Below are 10,000 nucleotides of genomic sequence, written 5' to 3' on the forward strand. Positions count from 1 at the left end.
ATCGGTCGATGCTATGCATGGCTCATGTGGCGCCTCGTCGTCTCGGACACCATCCGATGGTCCAGGGACATCTACATTGAACACATCACCGGTCACCGACAGTACCAGGAGGCATGAGCCGGCACGACATCGTGCATCAACTTTGAGAAAGGGACCAAGAGACTTTTTCCATTGGACCATGTGAACTGGAACCATAAACTCACTGAACATTAAATCTCACCAAATGAGGGTAAATCTATTCTCATATCCTCTCATTATACTCCACACCTGAACATAGCCATTATATGAACAACATACCCTCATATCTCAATGTCTGTATTTCGACCCATTAACCTTTTACCCGCAATTGGGGATATTGCAGATTATGTATTCCTTATGCCATCTGATCCTAAACTGAACTTCGCACCCCTTGATAATCTGTACTTTATTCCCTGATAAGCAGAAACTTCTATGCTTAAACTCTGTACTGTTTTCTTTTTCTTTTAACATCATCTTAATAAAAATTTTAAAACTGATACATGCTCAGCTGTGGCCCCATCTTTTCTGATCAGTTTGGTGACATGAAACTGCGCATGGAATATGGAGCCAGGTAATCAGTTTTCCTATTCTTCAAAAGAAAATAAATGAATGAATAAACCAAAAATAAATCACCGCCCTACTGTGGTATTAAATAAATGGAGAAGTGAGTGGAATGCTGCTGTGTCTTAGGAACTATGGAAGCTATCTCTTACTGTACCAGCCAGTTGTGGGTAGGCCTTTTGCACTAAAGGTAAGACCCCTCGCCTGTGGTATTTCTAACTATAGCCTCTTATGTCACTAATGTTGTTACTGCCAAAGTAAAATGTTAGGGTTGTACTCTCCTTGGTCTCATGGACATCAGTGGAGGCACAGGTCTTTATTAAATCCTTAAGTATGTAGTGTTACCACACAGATATTAGGTATACATAGTCACTAGTGGCAAAGGTTGAAATATGTCCTTTACCACTTTGAATCAATCTTGAAACTTAGTTTCATATTATAACAAAACTTAGAATTTTCCAACTAAAATGTCCTTTTTCTCTTGTCCCCCCCCCCCCAAGCAAACTGTATAATTAAACAATGGGAGCTAGCGCTCTTCTCTTTTTGAGGAAAGATATGCAAATTTTTGTTTGACATGAGTACCCACATTTTAAGTGTGAGGACAGGTTCCTGTAAATCATAGGCCTTTAGGTTTAAAACGGTCTGGCTCCAGGAAATCCTATTTTCCTATTATCAGATCCTACAGTAAACCCATAATCAAAGTTCAGGTTATTGCATGGGTTCACTTGAACTTGCTTGTTTCAAGGAACCAAAAGTAAGACTAGGAACTGTATGGTTTGGACTGGAAATTCACCTTCAAATTGTAGCCTAATAGAGAGACAGCAACGAAATCCACAAAAAAGCTTTGATGGGGAATTTGTGGACACAAAATATGTTTTAACATACCACTGCTGGTTCGCAAAACCAGCATTAACTAAAAGAAGTAATTTTGTGGTTTAAGTCAAGCATTCCTTATCCCTCTATTCACTATGTTCCTGTAGATTAATGTGTGAAGCATCAGTATTTTGCACAGTGTGCATTCACTGAACAATTGGACCACCAGGTTAGGGCTTCTTCACTGTATTTTCGCATCAGTGAGACACTCAAAGGAGTTCCAGATTACGTCTGTCTTCAACTCCACTCACAAGAGTTCACTCTGAGTTGTAGACATTTATCTGACATGACTGATAAATTTGGGTGATTATTCTCCTTCTCTCTGGAGATCCACATTGATCCTAGCAACTGTAGATCAATTGAATAACATAAGACACATGGACAGCTAAGAGAGTCAGAAAAGCAACAGTGGTTTAAAAGCTTCTCAGTCAGCAGGCAGTTGAGAGTGCAGCTAACTTGAGCTTTATTTAGATTATCTGCATTCCTCAATAGATACATATAGGCCCGCCTCAATTTCCATTATTGTATGTATAAAAGTACATACATGAAACTTGTGTGCATAATTGTTACTGTAATAGCACACACAAAATCAGAAGTCTAACTGGCTGTTTGCTCATATAGTTACCATATGTCTGGCAATTGTTATTGTATATAAAATTATGAAGTTCTGGGACATAATTTTTAATGGTTAAATCCTAGAGGTGGGTCTATTATCAAAACACCCGGGGCACAGCCCTATTCAGAAAAATTAAAGTTAAATGTATCTTATTTCTAATTCTGATAGCTGTATTGAGCAACACAGCACTTCTTTATTCGTCTTGAAGAGTCCCTTTGGGGCAGCTGTCCTGCTGCCTCAAATTTTTTATCATGCTTTCCGATAGGGGTCTCCAAAGTAGCAGCAGCAGCAGCAGCAACATGAAAGACACCCGCATGTCCCTGAACAGTCATAACGTAGGACTAAGATGCATTCAACAAGAGCCAACCTTGTCCCAAGGAACATCCACAGAACCTCTGTGACATGAGGCCCACACATTTGTCATGCTTTGTCTGGGCTCTACAGACAGGGAGGCAAAATGGACTACTGTGAGGGTCCTCTCCTTTAAACTGTAGCCACCCAAAGTGCATAATTTTTCTCTCTGCTGACTATAGGTGGTAATTGAAGCTTGGGGAGGTGCTGCCTCCGCAATGTTCCTTGTCCAAGAAGAAGTTAGAGTTAGAAGTTAGAAGTTCCTCCCTGTATTACTCATAGCTGGGGAGAGAAGAATGAATGGGATACATGGCCCAAAGACAGCCTCCCCAGCTGACACTTCTGAAATAGGTGTCATCAGGAGTAAATTGCCCCCTCTTCCCTAGGCAATTGGTGTGTGAGTGTGGGAGATAAAAGTCTATCCCATACCCAATAACCTGTTTGTTTATTATTTTTTATTGTTTGCTTGTTTATCTAGATGCTAGTCCTCTCCTTCACTTTCTGTGCCCACTCCCAGGAGCTCTGCAGAGTTTATTATATCACAGGTCTAGAGTAAATGTCCCCTATGTACAGGCTGAAAGGAGCACTATGTGTAGAGGGCTTTTCTAATAGGTGGTAGCTCATTTGCATGAGTCCGCCCCACCATCCCACCTCTATAAAGTTATGAGAGTTCCAACTGCAGAATGAGCTTTGTTCATCTTTCACAGTGGGCCCAATCCCTTTGCCCTTTGGGACTGGCCAATATGGTGTGGACTCTGGCTACATGTCAGTAAGATGCTGAGGTGCCCCTTACTGCTGGGTATCGGAAGGTCAGGATTGGGCCTTTAACGTGCTCATGTGCAGCTGAAGACTGCAACTGCAACCCACTTATTGGATGACCTCAATCTGCCACTACTATACCCTGAATAAGCTAAAAAAGGCACTCGATGGGAGATCAGATTAAATGACAGAGCCCCAGTAGTTCGAGAAGGAGTTCTATACTTATAATAAAAGTGGGCTCTTAATTCTAACAACTGAATTCCATGTAGTGGGTTGCCTAGTTCTGATAAACAAATTCCAACTGCTGCATATTTTATATATATAAAACGATAGAGAGAGAGAAATGAGGGAGAATAATTTAGAGATCGATCCTAGTTTATGGAAACTTCTCTACATACAGTATACTGCAAAGTCAGTTACTAACTAGTTACTTGTGTAATGCTTGTTTTTTTATAAGGCCGGAGGTATAAACATTAAAAGCTATGATGTTAATTTTCCATTGTTAATGTCACCTTTTTAATATCTGCACTTTATTGTATAATTGTTAGAACATGATGAGCTGTCTACTGTCCTCAATTTGTTATAGACAATTTCCATAGACATAAATGGGAATTCTGCTTACAGCCTAAGGACAATATATGGCCCTGTATCTTTAAACTCCTGCTCCATTCCAGAAAGAGTTACATAAATTTACAAAAAATGTCTGCTGGTAAAATAAATGCCTGGAAAATGTAACTATATAGTAATGATATAATGTTAAATACAGTGTAAAGATAAAATTTGTTTAAAAATATCCGAATGAAGAGAGCACATGCTATTTTTGCTCACTATGACTGCTAAGTATTAAGTATTCCTCCTTATTTAATACAAATCTCTGCAAATCCTAGTCTACAGTAAGCTTTTGAAATGAAGCCATGAATACCACCATCACTTAAAAGATGCAGTTCAGGAAACTGTGCAGGGTAGCTCGTGTGAAAAACTTTTGAGAATAAGAACCTCATAATACCAGTGAAGATTAGGATATAGTCTTTTTTTAATGTTAGCTGTTTGACGGATAAGACCCAGTATATGTTTTGAAGTAAGACTTTACCAAAATGTCTGTGTGACAAAGCGTCTATACATTAAAATTTTATTTGTGTAATGTCCTTTGGGCCTTCTAATTAGATGATGCCATTTATTTCTTGTTATAGCTCTATTCCTGCATACTGTGTCTTATAAGTAGTATCTTTAAAGTAATCTTTATTGTTTGAAAGCTGGAGTATAATGGTGAAGACACCTGATGGTTTCCTTGTAATACAAGTAATAATGAGAGAGCAGTTAAATGTAGGAAATCTTATATAAGCTGAATTATTTCAAAAGACATGGTATCCACTCCAACCAGAGTTCATTTCATATAATGGCCTTATGTTAATGTAATTTTCTATAAAAATTGTTATAACTTACTAATGTGAATAGCTCTAAAAATTAGATATTTTAACTTCTGCTTTTTTGAGATCCACTGGTCACAGGTGGGTGTGTCAGGGAGCTGGTTACAACATCCTGATTCTCAAGCTTCCCTAACTCTTGTGTAAATTAGAATACCTTAATTGTGAGATTTTTAAAGGTATTTTGGCACATAAGGATACAGGTAGGTGCCTACTGGGATTTTCAAAAGCATCTATCTGCATCCTTGAAATCAATGGGAGTTAGGCATGTAGGCACTTTTGAAAATCCCACTAGGTGCCTGTCTGCATCTTTAGATGCTTAAATACTTCTAAAAATCTGGCTCTAAAGGATCATAGCCAATAGAGAATTGGGAGAGCAGAGAAGGGATCCACCCCACTTCCTCATGTCCCTCCATCCCTGGGCGGGGATGGGCAGTTCACATAGGAGTTGGTTCCTGTCTTTGTGCCATTGGAGGGTTTCCTCCCTCCCCCACTGAATTCTCAGTCATGGCCAGAGTCCAGCACATTTGCACTGCTCAGATGGTTCAAATGAGCCAGAACCAAGATAGAGAATCTGGGCTATCTCACTTATACTGGTATAAATCAGGGTAAGCCCACTGAATTCACTCTAGTACACTGGTGTAGTACTAGTGTAAGTCAGAAGAGAATGAGGTCCGTGTATTATACTGTGTATTTATGTGTACTTTCTATACAGTGTGTATAGTAAACTATATAATAGAAGACCCCAAACACAAAAATACATAAGGATTCATAATCATTTTTGAAATATAAAATGATAGTTCATTGTCAATACTTGATACCAAAACACTTCTTTATTTTTGTCAAACAGCTGCATTATCGGTATTTAACTAGAGCAGAAAAACATTCTAGCTCAGAAATGCTCTGTATACTTCCTATACATGTTAGGAAATTTCTGTCCCACTTACCTTTTCCATTATTTCCCAAATGACTCATGTGATTCCCATTTCATTATTATCACTTTATTGGCCAGTCTGATTTTTGAAGTATATAGTTGTAGTGCTTTGAATAATGTACATATTACTTACACAGGGTGCCGAGTTTTATGGGAACAGCAAGAGATACTGTGTTGGGATACTAAGAGTATTCCAAGTGGAATCTATCACACTGTAACTCTTTAATACTAATTTCAGATCAATGATAATACATTTAATAACTTAAGCCTTAATCTTGCCATTGAATCCATGCAAGCAGCCCACACAGAGTCCATTAAAGCCAATGTGGTTCTGCATGGAAGCAAGTGTTCTCTTACATGGATCTTATTGCAGGATCAGGCCCTTATTGATGGATTTTAGATGTAAAATTAGTAAAGCAGAGGTAAGGTAAAAGGAATAGTCTTTAGGCAAGCAGCCACATTTACTTGTGGGCAAGAATTTCTAATGTAAGTAAGGGTTTGCTAGATTGTTTCCAACATTTATAAACTGCATCAAGATACTAAGATGCTGCCTCATTTTGCTAGCATTTTGCAAAATGACTCTGCTTGGATATTTTGTATTGTGATGTTCACTTGTAGGTTACAGTTTACTGATAAAATGTCTTCCATGGCTTTGAATCAGAGAAGATCACCCCCCCCCCCCCCACCACCTTTATGGGATTACATTTACTCATTAGTTACATTAGCTATATGGCAGACATTTTAGAATGTAACATCGGATTAGGGTGACCAGAGAGCAAGTGTAAAAATTGGGACTTTTTTTGGTGGGGGCAGAATAGTTGCATATATAAGACTAAGCCCCAAATATCGGGATGTCTGGTCACCCTGTATATGATCCAATTCAATATTTCTTGCACAAGAGAATCTCCAACTGACTCTTCTCATACAAGGAATACTGAGTTGGACCTGTATCATAACTCAATAATTTCTTGTTTGTCTACCATAAGTACATATGAAAATAACATAGCCACTTCTATCAGGTCTTTCATCCAAGAATCTTAGCACAATTTACAATACATTAATTACTTGTGCCTAGCTCACAGAGATCTCTGAGAGATAGCTAGATATTATCAGGCCTATTTTACAGAATGTAAAATGAAGCAGAGAGAAGTTAAGTGACTTGTCTAAAGTCACTCAGTGAGTCAGAGACACAGTAGAAATAGAACATGAGTGTCTTGACTACCGGTCTTCTGCTCTAGATTAAAGTCTAGAAAATTAAGGTTAATAATTTTGAAAAGTACTTTTTATGCTGAATACATATAATGACTGAATCTAAGGGTGGGTAGGTCAACTAGTCATAGGATAAATAGCCTTTGTAGTCAAATCATCATTTTAAATCTAGCAAAGAAAATACATATAAAATAGTTTTCTGCAATTTAAAAAATGGTTTTAATAGTTATTCCATTTTCCAGTTTTCAGCGGTATTGCATTAAATGAGAAACCTCAGTCAGTATCCCCTGCATATGCCTGTTTCTGGTGTTAATTATCTTTTGTTTGCCCTTGATAATCCTGAGGTTGGTATGCAGATAATGAAGGCTGCAGAATCAACTCAAAGTGTAAAAAACAATGGCATTGTCAATTCTGCATCACAACACTTTATAAATTATGAATGTTATCCACATTAAGGAGACTGGTAGACTTTTAAAATTACTTCCATGAATAGATTAAATTACAAGTATTATTACATTTCATTTTATTAAGTGCATCTTGGTAGTTATTAGAGCAAATGAACATGTTCTCTCAATTACATAATAACATTAGAACTAAAATTATGCACAGACACTCCCAAATGCATAATGTAGCATTGTATATTAATCATCCCTAACAATATTTTTCAGTTTATATGAAGACAATTATTACCTGTTGAACAATAACATTGTTACTGGTTTATTAAAATTCAGTCCAAAGAATTATTTTTTTGAAAAAAAGCTTTGATTCTTTTTGGATATTTTAATAATTTCAGTTGTCAGAAAAATGTAAGAGACTTTTAATTATTGTCTTTTAGTAGTCTAATTGTAATAAGATAACTTTATCATATATTGGACTTTTAAATATGTTGAGTAAGACAATACAACATGCACTCAGTATGTGTTAAGGCAATCTAAAAGACTGTTAAGTTTATTTACTTTTTAGCAAGTGGTAATTATTTGCATCATTTGTTTTTAAAAGTTACGTTTATCCCTCTTAAACTATTTTAAGACATCAAATATATATATATATTTGCTACAACTACTGTAAGAAAAAAAACCTATGCATTTTATGTGCATGGAATAATATTATATTTTTTAGGACAGCAACTAAATGAACACAAACAGAAAAGATCTGATTCTTCATCCATTCAAATAAACGGAAAAACTCCCATTATATTGAATGGGAGCTGGACTGGGCTATAATCAATATTGAACTGTTGTTACATTTATGTAGTCATGTTGGACACTTGCATAGCAATTTAACATCAAGATTTTCAGCACCTTCTTTTTGCATTCTCAAATTTATGTTGTGATATCTTATGTGTATACATCATTGTGGTAGCACTTAATATGGTTCTAATTTTATTTTGGATGACTAAATAACTTTATCTCAATAGGTGTAGTAGTTCTTATACTTTATTCTAATTAGTAATGAGGAATTCCTAGGGAACACTGCAAGTACTGAAGTAACATTATTTTTTTAAGGTGATTGGCAAGTTTTTTAAGCATGATCACTCTGTGCAATCATTTGATCATTAAAAAAAAGGTTTTTATTTTATTTTACAATATTAGCAGTTTTCCTTCTAGACAAGGCAGGGAACATTCTCATTTACTTCTGTTAAGCTTTTCTGAAATTAGTTTGTATTTCACATAGTAGTTGTTAATATCATTGTCAGCTTGTGTCACTGTACAAAATGCTTTTGCTCTTTGATAATTTTTGGATGGTAATTAATGACTCATCATTAAGATAACAAAAATAAATCAGAGATGCCTTTGGATTATTTATATTAAGTACAGATCACAGCCAATAAATCTGCTTTGAAGCCAAATGCATTAATCTGAATTTGTGAGTCAAAATATTAAAATGCTAAGACATATCTCCTTTATCATATGAGTCTTAAACATGCATTATGATCTGCTTGATTCAGCAAGAAGATTATTTAAATGTGCAAAATTATGTATTCCTAGAGAATGTGAGAAAGCTTCTTATTTTTCCATGGAAATATTTTCATGTATGCACCTTTACCACAGACAGACAGCAATGAATACACTACCTCTAAGTATTTAATTGTGCTTCAGTCTTTTTAAAAAACAACTTTTTGTCATGTATTTTGTCTTTTTGCTTTCCAGTGATTATAGAAGGTTGAATTATAAACTAAATTAATTCAAAGGATGCCTGTGGAAATATATCTAACAGTGAATATTTAGAATCAGTAAACATTCTAATTGGTTACTTTATTAAAACATTTAGTTGTGTAATTAAACACTGTTTAAGTTAGCAATGCGTTGAAGAACATGAAATGAGGAGGTGATTTTTTCTGGCCTAATGTTATTAACTAAACAAAGTAAGTTAGACTCTTTCTCATCATTATATCAGATTATAAATGCATGAGTAGACATTGACATATATGTTGAGTTGGCAAAATAAAAAGCCTTTTTAGCTCCAATTAGTTCTCACCTAAACTGTCCTAACAATGGTGTCAGGCATACAGCACCACTAAGTTGTCTTTAAACCTGCCTAATTTCCTTAATTCTTCCTTTCACTGTTAATAAAAATTCAGACATGAAAGTGTTAACATTTCCTTTGAAATTACTCCTATTTAAGAAGAAAAATCATATTGCTTTCTTAATCTTTCTAATTCTATTCTCATAAGATGATCTTGGATTTGTTCCTTTAACACTGACTCTTAGCACAATCCTGATTTCTGTATTAATGAATTGAGAAGATGGCATGAGGCTCTTAGGTAAGTGCTATAAACTCAGTCATGTGAATTTGTAGTAAGAGATACCATTTATAAAGAAGAAATAGTATTTTGTTCATTCTCACATCAATGTTACTTTGAAAGATAATTAGTTAGATATTATGTAGGTAGCACACAAAAGATCATGTAGTAGTTTGCAATCTGCCTTTTGATCATCACAAGAAAAATTTCTACTGGGAAATGAAAGCCAGACATAATTCACTAAAATTACACTGAATGCCCTTTAATCAATACAGATAAATCTAGTGTTTGTTGTTAAATCGATCTTCTCATTTATAGAGATACACTGTCTTGATTGTTTTAGGGATAATTATTTCACTGGGAATTTTTATGATGATCAGCAGAAACTAGACAACAGTAAAGTTGACTCAGATCCATTGAAATACTATGGTTTAGAGTGCATTTGTCTCTTTTGGTTTGAAGCTTAGGGATATCTGTACTGATTTATATCATTTCATGCAATGATGTTTTCC

The 10,000-nt window shown here is 35.6% G+C and overlaps 2 long non-coding RNA genes across 2 annotated transcripts in view; one reads left to right on the forward strand and one right to left on the reverse strand.

Annotated features, from left to right (window-relative positions):
* Positions 1–10,000, reverse strand: part of LOC122456363 — a 60,064-nt gene that overhangs the window by 47,128 nt on the left and 2,936 nt on the right. The window lies entirely within an intron of this gene.
* The window catches only part of LOC122456362, a 6,493-nt gene continuing 5,915 nt past the window's right edge, over positions 9,423–10,000 (forward strand). The window contains exon 1 of the long non-coding RNA XR_006275253.1: positions 9,423–9,509. This is a non-coding gene — a long non-coding RNA (uncharacterized LOC122456362). The remainder of the gene's footprint in view (positions 9,510–10,000) is intronic.

This window comes from Dermochelys coriacea, chromosome 1 (assembly GCF_009764565.3).
Source record: "Dermochelys coriacea isolate rDerCor1 chromosome 1, rDerCor1.pri.v4, whole genome shotgun sequence".
In the NCBI taxonomy this organism is placed as follows: domain Eukaryota; kingdom Metazoa; phylum Chordata; order Testudines; family Dermochelyidae; genus Dermochelys; species Dermochelys coriacea.